Raw genomic sequence first — 12,816 nt, forward strand, 5'->3', positions numbered from 1 at the left:
CTCCACTTTGTGCAACATTGGTGGCCTTTCTCTTTCACATATCATGTTGGGTTCCAGACGTTAAAAAAATAAAAAAATATCTTTTATAGTGCTATCTTGTAATATAATTAAAGAAAGACGACCACCCCCCGAAGCTTTCCCAGTTACCCAGGAACAAATGACATAAATTGGTGAAAATTCATGAATGCACAACTAGTCAGAAATGCTGTTAAAAATTATTTTTAAAACTTCTTATAGCATCAATAATAATTTATGGAAAGCATTCACCCTGTGTGGGACAGATGTTAAATACCTGGGTCATCCAAAACTGAATTATCATTCAACACTAAAAGATTTAGCAGCATCTGTATGGGAAGCTGGTTCTCAGTTACAATGGCTGATACAGTGCAGAAAAGAAGCTACAGTTATGGAAAATTGTAATAGATCTAAAGGTGTTAATACCACATCAGGAAAAACCAATTGTTAATTGAAAGTCAATTTTCTGATTTCAGACAGCAGATACAATTTGATGACTTGATTATTATACTATGGATTTAGTAGCTTGAAGAGTCTAGGATAAGATGAAGACAGTTCAGTGAGTACAGTTCAGTTAAGTTCAGGCAATGTAGTAGAGTTCAGTTGAGTTCATGCAGTTCTGTTCTATTTAGTTTGTGTAGTCAGTGTAGTCAGTCCACTTCCATTCATGGAATTGAGAGGCCCTCTTTCCAAGCAAAGTATCTCAGTGACAACTTGAGAGAAGTCAGTTTGAATCAGTCAGCTTGGAAAGGAGTTTTGAGCCAGAATATCTGAGTTGAAGCAGGCAGTCAAAATTCAGAAAGAACTAGAAAGGATGAGTTTATTCAACAGTAAGCCTCTGAGACAATAATTACATCTGATGAATAAAAATTAATTTTTCATGTGTATGTATATGATGATGCTTCTGTGTAGTAAGTTTCAAAATGACCCATCAAATGGTGTTAGTATTAGCTGTCTTTTCTTGTATTTCTACCATTATATACTTGTTTTCTGCCCATCCCTATTTAATCCTTCCTTTCCAGTTGCTCATCTCCCCATAACTATATATTTTATTTTCCATGGGATATGCCCCCAGTTCCTTACTCAATATGTAATCTCTGTGGTTATATCTATTATAGTATGCTTATATTGATTAAATGCTAACATACCATAATTGTATTTTTGAATATGTTACATCCTCCAGAATATATTTCCATCAACTTATAAACTTCATAATATTTTTTGGTATAAGATGAATAATATTTCACTGTGAAAATGTACAACACTTTCATTATCCATTTATCTATTTCCAGTCAACAGTCTTCAAAGTGTTCCCTTAGACCCGGCTAGATATCACATTCATAGACTTTTAACAGCAGCATGAAAATATTGTCAACAAAGCCTAACAATGTTAGAACATTAAAATACATAAGGTGTCATGTCTAGTAAAGAAGAAAATACAGCTCATTGCCACCTTTTTAATGTCTGAATATTATATTATTTCTGAGCTTATGAAGACTAACAAATTTTTAAATTTCAACAAAAATGCCTTTGATCTTATATGGATAGAACTCATAGCACTTCAAGCTCAAGAAGCAGGGAAATTAAATCTGTTTACATCCACAGATAAATAGATGGAATTAGAAAAAATTATCTTGAGTGACACAATGCAGACCCTAAAATAATGTTCTATGTACTCCCTATGTATAAACTCTAGCATTTTAGAATTTGATTGGTATACTCCTATCATAATAACCACAGGCATCAGATATAAACAACTAGGAGAGAAGAATGGATTGCCAAAGTAAGGGGAAATATTATCTTGTGGCAACATGTTTCCACAGTCTAATGGTGACATCTTAGTTAGGCTTTGTGCCAGCAAATGGACAACTATCATAAAGCAAACTGAATCACAACCATATCTCCTTAAACAAATATCCCTTGAGGTACCACCTCTTTGTATCTTTAAACTTAACAATGATAACCACTGATATTATTCTATTTGATGTTATATAACATAATAAAGAAATCAAGGTAAGAGTATTACACACATCTGTATAAACACATCATTAAAAAATATGACAAAAACTTAATGTCAACTGTAACCCCCGTTACAGTTATCCAACTGGTCATGTAGCCTTAGCTCGCCTTTATTACGCCCCTCCTTACTATTCATCTTCATTTCCTCCACCCTTAGCAAGTAGCTCAGCAACTCTTCATTTCATGAAGTAACCCAAACCTCATTCCTAAAAGGTTTGTGCCCTTCATATTCATGCCTGATCTAGGAGTTGTAGTTCTCCATTGACTTTAATCACTTTAATCACAGAACATGGTAGCACCATGATATTTCCTAAAGAATCTCATGTACTCACAATCTAATATTCCTTACTCCAATTGTGAAGAAGCAATAAGATTTTCCCTTGGTCATGGGAGTCGTTTACCCATCCTAATGGTGTTTTTTAGGCTTATGGCTTAAAGGCATCAGAAACCCAAGTGGCCAGGAGGAAGACTTCAAGTTCAATAGGCCAATTGTGTCTTCTGACACGAGTACTCCTTCCTCTAAAAACAAATCTTGCAGGCCAACAGGGTTTATAATCACAAAAACAGGAAGTAAAAATTTTCCTAATTGTTCATTTGGCATGATAGTAAGTGGAATCGTGTCCTTTTCTACCCCTTAATTCCTGGACCCATGGATTAGGGCTATGGAAGAAACTATACCATACATTATAAGCTGATTCAAAGTATATATCTCATTCTGAAGAACTCTATGCCAGGCTGTCAGGCTACCAGGCTTCTTCCATATACTTGGTGCTGGAATTATATCTTCCAATGGCAATTCCATCATTCCATTAAAATAGCTGCTTCTGGAAGGTGGGGGATATGGTAAAACCAGTAGATTCCATTATCATGGAGCCACTGTATCACTTCTATGGCTATGAAGTGAGTTCTATGGTCAAAAGTAATAACATGATCATAGACAAAGCATTCAATAAGATTAGGAATAATAGTTTGGCAGAAGCATCATGTGCAGTAACCACAAATCTTATTAATTCAGTAAGAACAATGCATTGTCTTTTCCAGGGAGAAGGTATTCCAATGTACTCAGCCTTCCACCAGGATACTGACTGGTCATCCCAAGGAATGGTGTGATATCTGGGATTCAGTGTTGATCCACCAAGTTGGAGCAAGAAGAAAATGAATATATAGACCAAACATCCAAGATCCTGACCAATAAGTATGCTGCCTCCTGCATATCTAATGTAGTCCAATTGGCATCTATCATTCAATGTTTATGACACTGTCCTATATTTTTAGAGAAATGAGAGGATTTGTACAAGAAGTAGAGATGGGGTTCTGAGTTGTTTGGGGATTCCACATCATTGGTTTTTCTGGCAATTTGCATTGTAGATTTTTTTTTTATCTAAGGCAAGTAAACCATCCAACAAAAGAATCAAATCATCCTTTGTATAAGAAAAAAGATTTTTTTTCTCTTAGTACAGATTTATAGCAGGACTTGGGATTCCTGCTTGATGATAAGGTTCATGAGCATCCAATCCAGTTCTCTAGACTCACCATGCTATTAGGACCCCATATTAGTTCCACCTACAACACTCAGACATACCACATACATAGAAAATAATTGATAGCAGACTATAGCCTCTGCCCAGATTAGAAATAGATTCCTTGTTGTCATAGGAATGAGAGATATATTATTTTTAATTTCCTCATAAAAAATAATGAAATAACTAATAAGACATAGTGTTATGGGTGATAGACACTCTTGAAATGTAACATGATACCTGGATCCATGACCCATCCACAAATATGTGCCTCAATCTTTAAGATATTGGGACTCTCTTGATTTAAGGATTATGAAATTAACAGGGTTACTAATCTCTAATTTGTAATCTGATGTAGAATCCCTTTGGGAAGAAGTACTATTCTGTTTTTTTCCCTGATAGCTCATGAAACTGACCCCTAGTAAGGATAATAAGGCTGGGACATAAGGGCACATGGGCTCAAGCTGAAGATGGTTCATGCATGCACTTATCATTGTTCAATTCCCATTCTCCTTTTCAGAATAGTACTCCATCTGATTCTCCAAACTTGACATCAACTATGTTTGCACACACGCTGAAAACTTTTGACACTGACTAGGTCCGTGAATTGTACTTTTTTGTATCACTCAACCCTTGTCCATGAGATACATTTATATTTATAGCTATTCTTCATTTGGAAAATATTGTAGGTTCAAACATGTAGTGACCCCCTTGTTGGCAGATGAAATAGATGTTTGTGTGGGTTTCCTGTATCTTTCCCTGGAATATTTAGTGGTAGGTTAAAGCAATCTGTTCTTTAAGCTTCTGTTGTACATAAATTAGTCTGCTGTTTGAATGACTGAAGCGGGACTGCTGTCTCTTGATATCTTGGGATATACAGATTTCTTTTGCTGGGTTGTCAATTTGTGTGGTTTTGACAAATGAGATATGCATACCCCACTCATGTGAAGTTGACTTTAATCGGCTATGTAAATCTAGAGTAGCACCTCAATTATTTTCACTGTAGTAAAGATGTATATGGAATGCCACTAAAAGAAATCATTTAAAGAAACATTAGGAATGGGACATTCCATTATTTATCCAAACAGAATCTCTTAATTTAAATGAGTAGACAACAAAGGTCAGTCTCACAGATAACTTCCTAAGCCTATGGTAGAGTCAAGGCTGAGCTCAAAGTTGCATTTTCTCTCAGGATAATGTTACCCCCATTGTTTTAGGTCCCCTCATATGTTTCTAGTAATTGAAGGGAGAGATTCATAAGGAAAATAATGGAATGAGAACCCTGCCTGTCCAGTAGAGCTAGACCGAATTCTTAGCAAAGCAATTAACAGATGTTTGCACCTCTATAGATGGGTTTCATGAAAGTTTTCTTAGTATTAATTTCATAATTTGTTTCTTGAATTCCATTTTCCCAAAGCTCTAGTGATAGTATAGCTTGTATGACTTCTAGGTAATCTTCAGCCCCTTTGCATTACCATATATATATCATTATCTCATTTCATGGTTATTAAGATTCAAAGCTGTGCAATGATCTCCTTCAGGAGATGTTGAACCACTTCCTGTGGCCCACCGAATTGAGTATAGAGGGGCTTCTAAACAATCTGAGAAAGCACATACAATGTTTAACAGATATTTACAATCTTGGATTCAGAAAAGCTGTGATGTCTACAACTGGATTTTCAAATGGAACTCTTCCAGTATTCTGTTCCTCTTGGGAGGCCACAGAACCCTAATGTCAGTTATTTCAGACACACATATACTGTTTTCATACTCAAGTTATACTGGAGAGTAAAGGAATGTAAAAAATACTGTCTCAGTATGGTCTTCGAAACTGTCTTCTCTGAGTCCCCTGGTGGAGTAATTTGGTGATGGCTCAGGCTAAGCCTTCCGGAGTTGCTGCTAGGCCATGTTCAGATTTCCAATATTCATCTAGAAGATTAGAATCACTAATTTCAGTCTTAAACAAAGTGTTTCATGCTATAAGAAATTAGGCTTCCATTCTGCCAATGGCTTGTGGCTTCAAGCTTTGACTCAGCCTATTTTACAGTTTCCCTGAATGGCCATGGCACTCTTCTATGGAAAATACATGACTGACACTCTTTTAGGGATCTACACAGCATCTAAGAGTTCAAGAACTTTTTGTCACATTTTATATCTTTTCCTCCTGAGTTCATTAGGATCTTTTTAAATATAATATCCTATTTGCTGGGTAGGGAAACCATACTTTGAGTCTATATATACACTAAAATGTATTCCTGCTGCCAGTGGAAAGGTTGTTTGATAAGGTCTGCTTTTTTGTGTCATCTCTCTTTGGCATAGAATCTGCTTCAATAGTGGAATTCAAGGTCAACAGAAAATATCATGAAATGAGTTCTACCTTTTACAAAATCCTAACATTGGTGAAACCTTCAGATTGGGATAGTTGAGAGGTTAGTCTGTGAAGTCTGTTGGACTGGAAAGCATTTCATTCATAATTTTGACACAGTCTGATTGGAATCACCCGCTCAGACTTGCAGTTGGGTTGCAAGTTTTGGGGTCCTCACTATATACAGCTGGATGAATGTGTAGGTTCTTATACAGAATTCTTTGATATATGACTATGTGGTTGTTAGTGAGACAAAAAAAATATGTTTCTTGTACTTCTTTAATGTCATAATCAATCATGATATGGAGACAATTAATCTTGTCCCATAGTCAATTTGTCATCATCTGACACTCATATGGCAAGCCTTGAGTGGTGGAATAAAGATGTTTAAAGATGTATGCCATGGGAGATGCCATTATTCCGACAACTGTAGCACAACTTCTACTGCACTGCCAGTTTGTTAATGCACATTCAAAATGAAGTACTTGGATATGTTGAGGACTTCCAGACTGGGTGCACTGATAAGGATCCATTTGATTTTTTGCAATGGCTTTTCTCACAACAGATTCTGCTCTTCCTCATTTGTGGCCTCATAAAGTGGTTTGAAGAGGATGGGACAGTACTTTTGAGGGTGTATTTGGACCTTCCTGGGAAGATTGTCTTCAGCTTCCAAATGGAAGCTCAGGCTCGTGTTGTTCCTTTACTACTAGACTCTAGAGGCACAATTTTTCTCTTTGGGAAACCATGAGAGTAAGTGTGTGTGTGTGTGTGTGTGTGTGTGTGTGTGTGTGTGTGTGTGTGTGTTTTCTTATCTTTATGTTTCCTTAAGGTTAGGATTTCTTTTCTGTGAGAGTTAAAGGCTATCTGGGTCTGCAGATTTCCTATTAAGTTCTTATCCCACTAATGCTACATGGTAGTTTGTTTTCTATAGGAATTTGTGAATGAGCTCAGGGCCTCCAAGGTTGTATCACTAACAGAGTCAGAAGGAACAACAGTCTTAATTATCTGTGGTCCCCACAAGCTCTGTCAATATTGAGAGAGGGAGACCCACAGTATTTTAACAAACTATCTACCTTGAAGTCATTCTACTGGTCTTCTATGATTATTTTTACCATTCGTTTCTGATACCTAAAATAATCCTTATAGTTTTCCGTGGGAACCAAACTAAGAAAATCATCTTCAGAAATATCTCATGTGCTCACTTCATTGGTTGGCACAATCCTTGAATTGCCTAGCACCTTCTCATCAATAAGAAGATGGCTGATAATTCTCTGCCTACTTGAATTCATTTTTTCAGTGGTATTCTTGGCAACAATGTGTTCTACCACAATCTCACCTCAGGGAGAGGCAGCTGTTCTTGTCGGCTCCTTGACTGTCCTTGAACACAGCCAGGTAGGCCACCAATCCAAAGGTTGCTTGATTGTTTTACCAAAATGATAACAAACATAATTATCTTTCTTTTCATGTTTAGTCTGCTTTTCAGTTGGGCTTATTGACTGTTTAAATTCCCATAGGGAGATGAAAGGTAAGCCATGAGACCTTCACCTGAGTATCCAGCAGCTCCCAAACACCTGCCAAGTATAGCTCTGCTCTCATTATACATGGCCTCGGGAGGTAATAGAGTACATAAAACGAGAAAGACTGGAAGAGGAGCATTGTCTATGTGGCTATTGGGAAGCCCACATCACTATTGGGTAAAATTTTCCATGGGAGGTCCATTTCAAAAAAGAAGCACCCTCAACCTTTACTATTATCTATGATCTGGATGAAAGTCTAATAAACCCATTGATTTCCCCACAGTGAACTATGTCAGAGTTTTCCTATGTAGGATACAAGGCAGAGACTGTTTGTAGGGAATATGGCAGAATGGAAGTCTTTTTCCAGTTAGCATGGAGTAGAATGTTTATTTGGTTGGTGGGATCTGCCCTAGCAGTATGAAGATGTTTTGAGAACAGTCATAGGCCTAGAGCTGACCTTCCAAGCTCCAAGAGTATACTTTCCTGGATGAAGGTATCAGCAAGCAACTATATTGGCTGCCTGACCATACCTAGGTGTAATAAGATATAAACACTAGGCTGAGGTTTGAGACTGGAGAAAGTGTGAAGGTATAAACAAGGAATTGCAGGAAACGAGGAACGGTATGTGAGACCAATGGCTTCACTATTGGCCTCTGACTTAATGAGTAAATTGAATAAAAGAGAAAAAGAAATAAAAGTTTTGACCTGTCCGTTTTTAGGGGTAGGGTCCAAAAAGGGAAGAAAGCCCAAATTCATATTAGACCACTAATACAAAGATCTTCCTGGAACTCTAAAATCTGAAACTTCTTGAAAATGTGATAAGAGAAGGAATGACCTAAAAGCAAGAAAAGATACCCTTCAATTTTGTTCTTTGGTAGAGAAAAGGAAAATTCATGGACCATCATGAAGATGGCAGTCTTTAAAATGGTACCATGTAAGAGACCATCATGTTAAGGAATATTCAACAAGAAAATTATTAGAATTAAGGAATTGCCTTAAACAGTCAGTGAAAGGGGCACTCATGTCCTGGTTTGTGAGGCTATCAGATGCAGGACACATGGGGACAGTCTGAGTGCTATGGAAGCAGAGAAGCAGAATAATATGATCACATGTCCACCCTGGAGACACAAGCTCTGTTACCTGAGGTGGCAAAAACTGAATCAATCCACGATGAATTGGCTCATACAAGAAGTTATAAATTCTTGGCCATTACCACTGGAGATCCTCATGGCTACCAGGGGCAAGAGTACAGTAGAGAAAGGACATGCTACTGAGTGGACAAAGGAGGAAGCAATATATAATGACCAGATTGTGGGCCCTGATAGGACATTTCACAGAGACTCGAGGAAGAACTAAATTCAGCAAGTACACAGGCATGGAGTTTCATCAGTCTTGCTAAGTTCTCTGGTGGTCCAGGGTCATTATGAATTAACAAAGGCTGTGTTGGATGTAAATTACTTAGACTAGAATGTAAAGAGTGTCTCTAAAGTGGAAGAGCCACCTGGAGAAGACAAGAGAAAGGTAAAGCATAGGAAAAGGTCTGTCTGGAATACAAGAAAGCAAATGTGATAAATTGCATCATTTCAGTTCCTAAGGGGGAAAAATAAGTAAATCCAATTTCTGTGCTAATGAACTTCTGGAAGATGTTAAAGCGGGAAGAGAATCAGTTTACAGAAGGAATCTAAGTTAAAATAATACAGGTGCATAAGATCAAATTTGTTACAGCAGTGGGCAATTATCCCTCCCAACTAATCAGAGTATTTTTGTTTCCTTCAAGAAGTTGAGACAATTTCCTTATGTAGGGCCTCCCTTAGCCACCAGATGTGATGTGTGTTGAGACAACAGCTTCAGCTACAACCAGTGTATATCCAGCATCTGTATGACCCAGAGAATCAGCCTGAGTATCTGGTACAACAAGGGAGAGTGGGACCCCTTCACCACTAACTCTAAGTAGAGCTAAGAAGTGTGAATCTGACCCACCAGTTATCATGAGTCGAGAAATTCAAGAAGGTTCCATGGAAGAGCTCCAATTCTTGGAAGTAAATGGCTCAGAGAGAATGACTGAGAACTGTGAAGAGTTCATTTATCACTCCTAACCATGCTACTGTCCCTAACATGGATCAGTGGAGGAAGAAACTGATACTAATGGATAGAATATTTTTTGAAGTGCAATTTTGAGACTTGCAGTTTATTAATTTTAATTAACAATAATTTAAAAGGTACAATGGGTTCTCGCATTACAGAAGCATCTATAAAATAAAGAAAACTGACCGGGGTTATGAGCCAATTCACAATATCAGCTAACAAGGAAGTTAGAGATCATTAAGAATTACCTCAGGGAAGACTTGCTTTTGCTGCTGGGTTTTTAGGAGAGTCCCCACATATGTACCCTCCACTGGCCTCAAACTCACTAGGTGAATTCTGGCTATCTCTCTGTTCCCTAAACACAGATTAATAATGCACATAAAGGCAGATTAAGGTTAACTAGCTGTTATCTACTGGTCTGCATTCTAGTCTGACAGGAACACACACTAGCATCTCATACAGTACTAGCTCTCTGGTGTTTAGGAATTCACTGGTAAAGCCTAGTATGGTGGCAGAAACCTTAATCCCAGTATTGGGAGACAAAGGCAAGTTTGAGGCTAATCTGGTCCACATAGCAATTTCCAGGCCAAGCAAGAGTTACACTGCTAAGACACTAACTTAAAAATAAAATTAAAACCATGTGACACTCCTATTTAGGCAAATTACAATACCATCGTAGCATTTGCATTGAGCATTTTTTTAAGAAAAAAACAAAAGCATAGAGGTAAAACCTCATAAGATGTGGTTTTTTTTTTTTTAAATTTAAAATAAATGGCACAAGTTTCAATAGTGTACCCTTACACAATCCAAATGAGAACAAGGAGTGGATTTCAGCCCTGATTTTACCACTGACAGGACCAAGACTGTGCATGGGTCACTATTCAAAGCCCTATGAAGCCCTTTCAAGACTCTGTACTAACTAGAAATGGGACAAAATACAACTTGAAAATAAGAAAAATACTGCTTTTCACACAAATGAAGACAAAGTCAACCAGCAAGTGTCCCAAATCGTGTCTAGTTTCTAGTGACTCCAAGTTGGAAGTTCTCTACCCCAACCTCCACTTGTGAACTGATCTATGGACTGGCACCAGCAGGCTAGTACCTAGGCTGCACAGGTCTGACTTCAAAGCCGATGGAGCTTTTCAGTTCACTGAAGAAGGAAGCCTGGGAACGACAGGCCTGTTCAACACTAACTTAGTCACTTACACTTTTAATGAGACTGCCATCAGTGGTAAATGGAATATTTCCTGCTTGGTCTAGAAAGCAAATAAAGCAGCCCTTCCCCCTGAGAGTACTGTTTGTGTGTACAAAGTGCCAGTTTTATTTACAAGCTTGTTAGGTAAACTCTACATGCCTGCAGGAAGCAGTGAGCGAAGCCGACATCTTTAAACAGCCCTGTGGCATCTAAATGTTTAAACCTGCTTGCTTCATGGTCAATGCTCATAAAGCCTGGCCTGGCGCTGTCAGTACTTTGATGGGGTCAAAGGTGACCACACTACTTGTAAAAGCCAAGGACAGAATCTCCCTATGGATCCAAGTACCCATTGTTTGAAGTATACTTTCTTCCAGTGACAAGCCTAGCAAAGAGGACTGAGGCAGCTACACAGCTTCTTAGACACCTGTTAACAAATTTAATGACAATTCATTGTGTAGCCAGTTGGTCACTTTTGCTGATTTCTTTTCATGACAAGAGGAGAAAATTCAGCACGCAAGAAGAGAAAAAAAAAGAGCCCGCCATCAGTTACTTAGAAGTCAGCATCCAAGGTGAAAGAATTCTCTTATCAAATTCGACCTGACTCTCATCCTCTGCTACTCGCCTCCTCGCTTCTCAAAGAAGTTTGTCTTTCCTTGTAGTGAAATATTTTCCATGAAGTCAAATGGATTTTCTACTCTGAAAATCTTATTAAAACCCAGCTCCAGCATAAGCCTGTCGGCCACAAATTCAAAGTACTGCTTCATCAAAGTGTAATTCATCCAGATGAGTTTCACAGGCAAGGCCTTGATGAGGAACGCCTGCTCTATCCTAACCACGTTGGCGATTATTTCTTTTCCTCTCTGCTTTGATGGCTTGTGTACCAGGTGCTTGAAAATCAGGCAGACAAAGTCCCAGTATAAACCCTCGTCTCTGCTAATAAGCTCATTGGGAAATGTAAGGCCTGGCTCATTGGAAAATGTAAGTCCCCGTTTCTTGAGCCAGAATGTCAGTGCAAATGGACCAGAAAAAAAAAAATTGCTTCTACCTCGGCAAAGGCCACAACTCTTTGTCCCCAGTGCATTGTCCCCACTCCAAGGCAAGGCCCAATCAGCATTCTTTTTACAAGGCATTGTTTCAATAGCATTGAAGAGATACTCTCTTTCTTTGGGGTCTTTAATGTAAGTGTCAATAAGGAGACTGTATATTTCAGAGTGTATGTTTTCCATGGCAATTTGGAAGCCATAGAAACAGCGGGTCTCTGTAACTTGAACTTCTTGGCTGAATCGCTCCAAGTTTTCACTGACTATGCCATCACACACTGCAAAGAAAGCCAGAACGTGAGCAATAAAATGTCTCTCATGGGGTTCAAAGCTTCCCAGTGCTGAATATCCTTGGAAAGGTCCACCTTCTCAGCAGTCCAAAAGGAGGCCTCAGCTTTCTTGTACATCTGCCAGATATCATGGTACTCAATGGGAAAGACAGCAAAGCTGAAGTGGCGGTGGGGATTTTCTCTCAGTATGGGCTTATCCTCAACGTTGGGGTTAGTAGGCACTTTACTTTTTAGCTCGGCTCAAGTCCTTCAGGAGTCCTGGAAGATTCTTCTCGCAGTCTTGCTGCTGAGGGTCTGAGGCGAGTTTTCTTTGTCAGCCAGGGTGAGTCGCTTCACCGGTGACAACTGCAGCAGCTGTTGGTCTGCGATGGTGGCTAGCGGGGTGCAGACAGAGAGCATGGCAAACGAGTGCGAGGGCAGCAGCGGAGACAACGAGAGGCAAGCGAAACAGCTGGAATCTGGTGCACCCAGATAGAATATTTTTATGCTATGTTAGATCTTGATTGTGTTTGAGTTTAGTATGTTCTTAGTCGTGACATTCTGTGATCGCCTGCCGTTTATTTGCAACAGATGATAGTGAATCTTCAATGCTCTTCATCAACCTTCTCTTCACAGTCCCCATATGTATTATAAAAAAGTGTCTCAGAACTTGCAACATCACTCTGTCCATGGTTGAAATAAATGGTTGTAACTTGTGAAGAGTATAACACTAGCCTTTAATTCTTTTGTTGTTGTTGTTAGTTTGTTTTGGTTTGATTTTTTGTTGTTGT

At 38.6% G+C, this 12,816-nt stretch overlaps 1 pseudogene; it reads right to left on the reverse strand.

The window, feature by feature from the left end:
* Positions 1 to 11,266: 11,266 nt before the first annotated feature.
* On the reverse strand, positions 11,267 to 12,445 carry LOC110323747 (annotated as a pseudogene).
* Positions 12,446 to 12,816: the final 371 nt, after the last annotated feature.

Source organism: Mus pahari, chromosome 6 (assembly GCF_900095145.1).
Source record: "Mus pahari chromosome 6, PAHARI_EIJ_v1.1, whole genome shotgun sequence".
Lineage (NCBI taxonomy): Eukaryota > Metazoa > Chordata > Mammalia > Rodentia > Muridae > Mus > Mus pahari.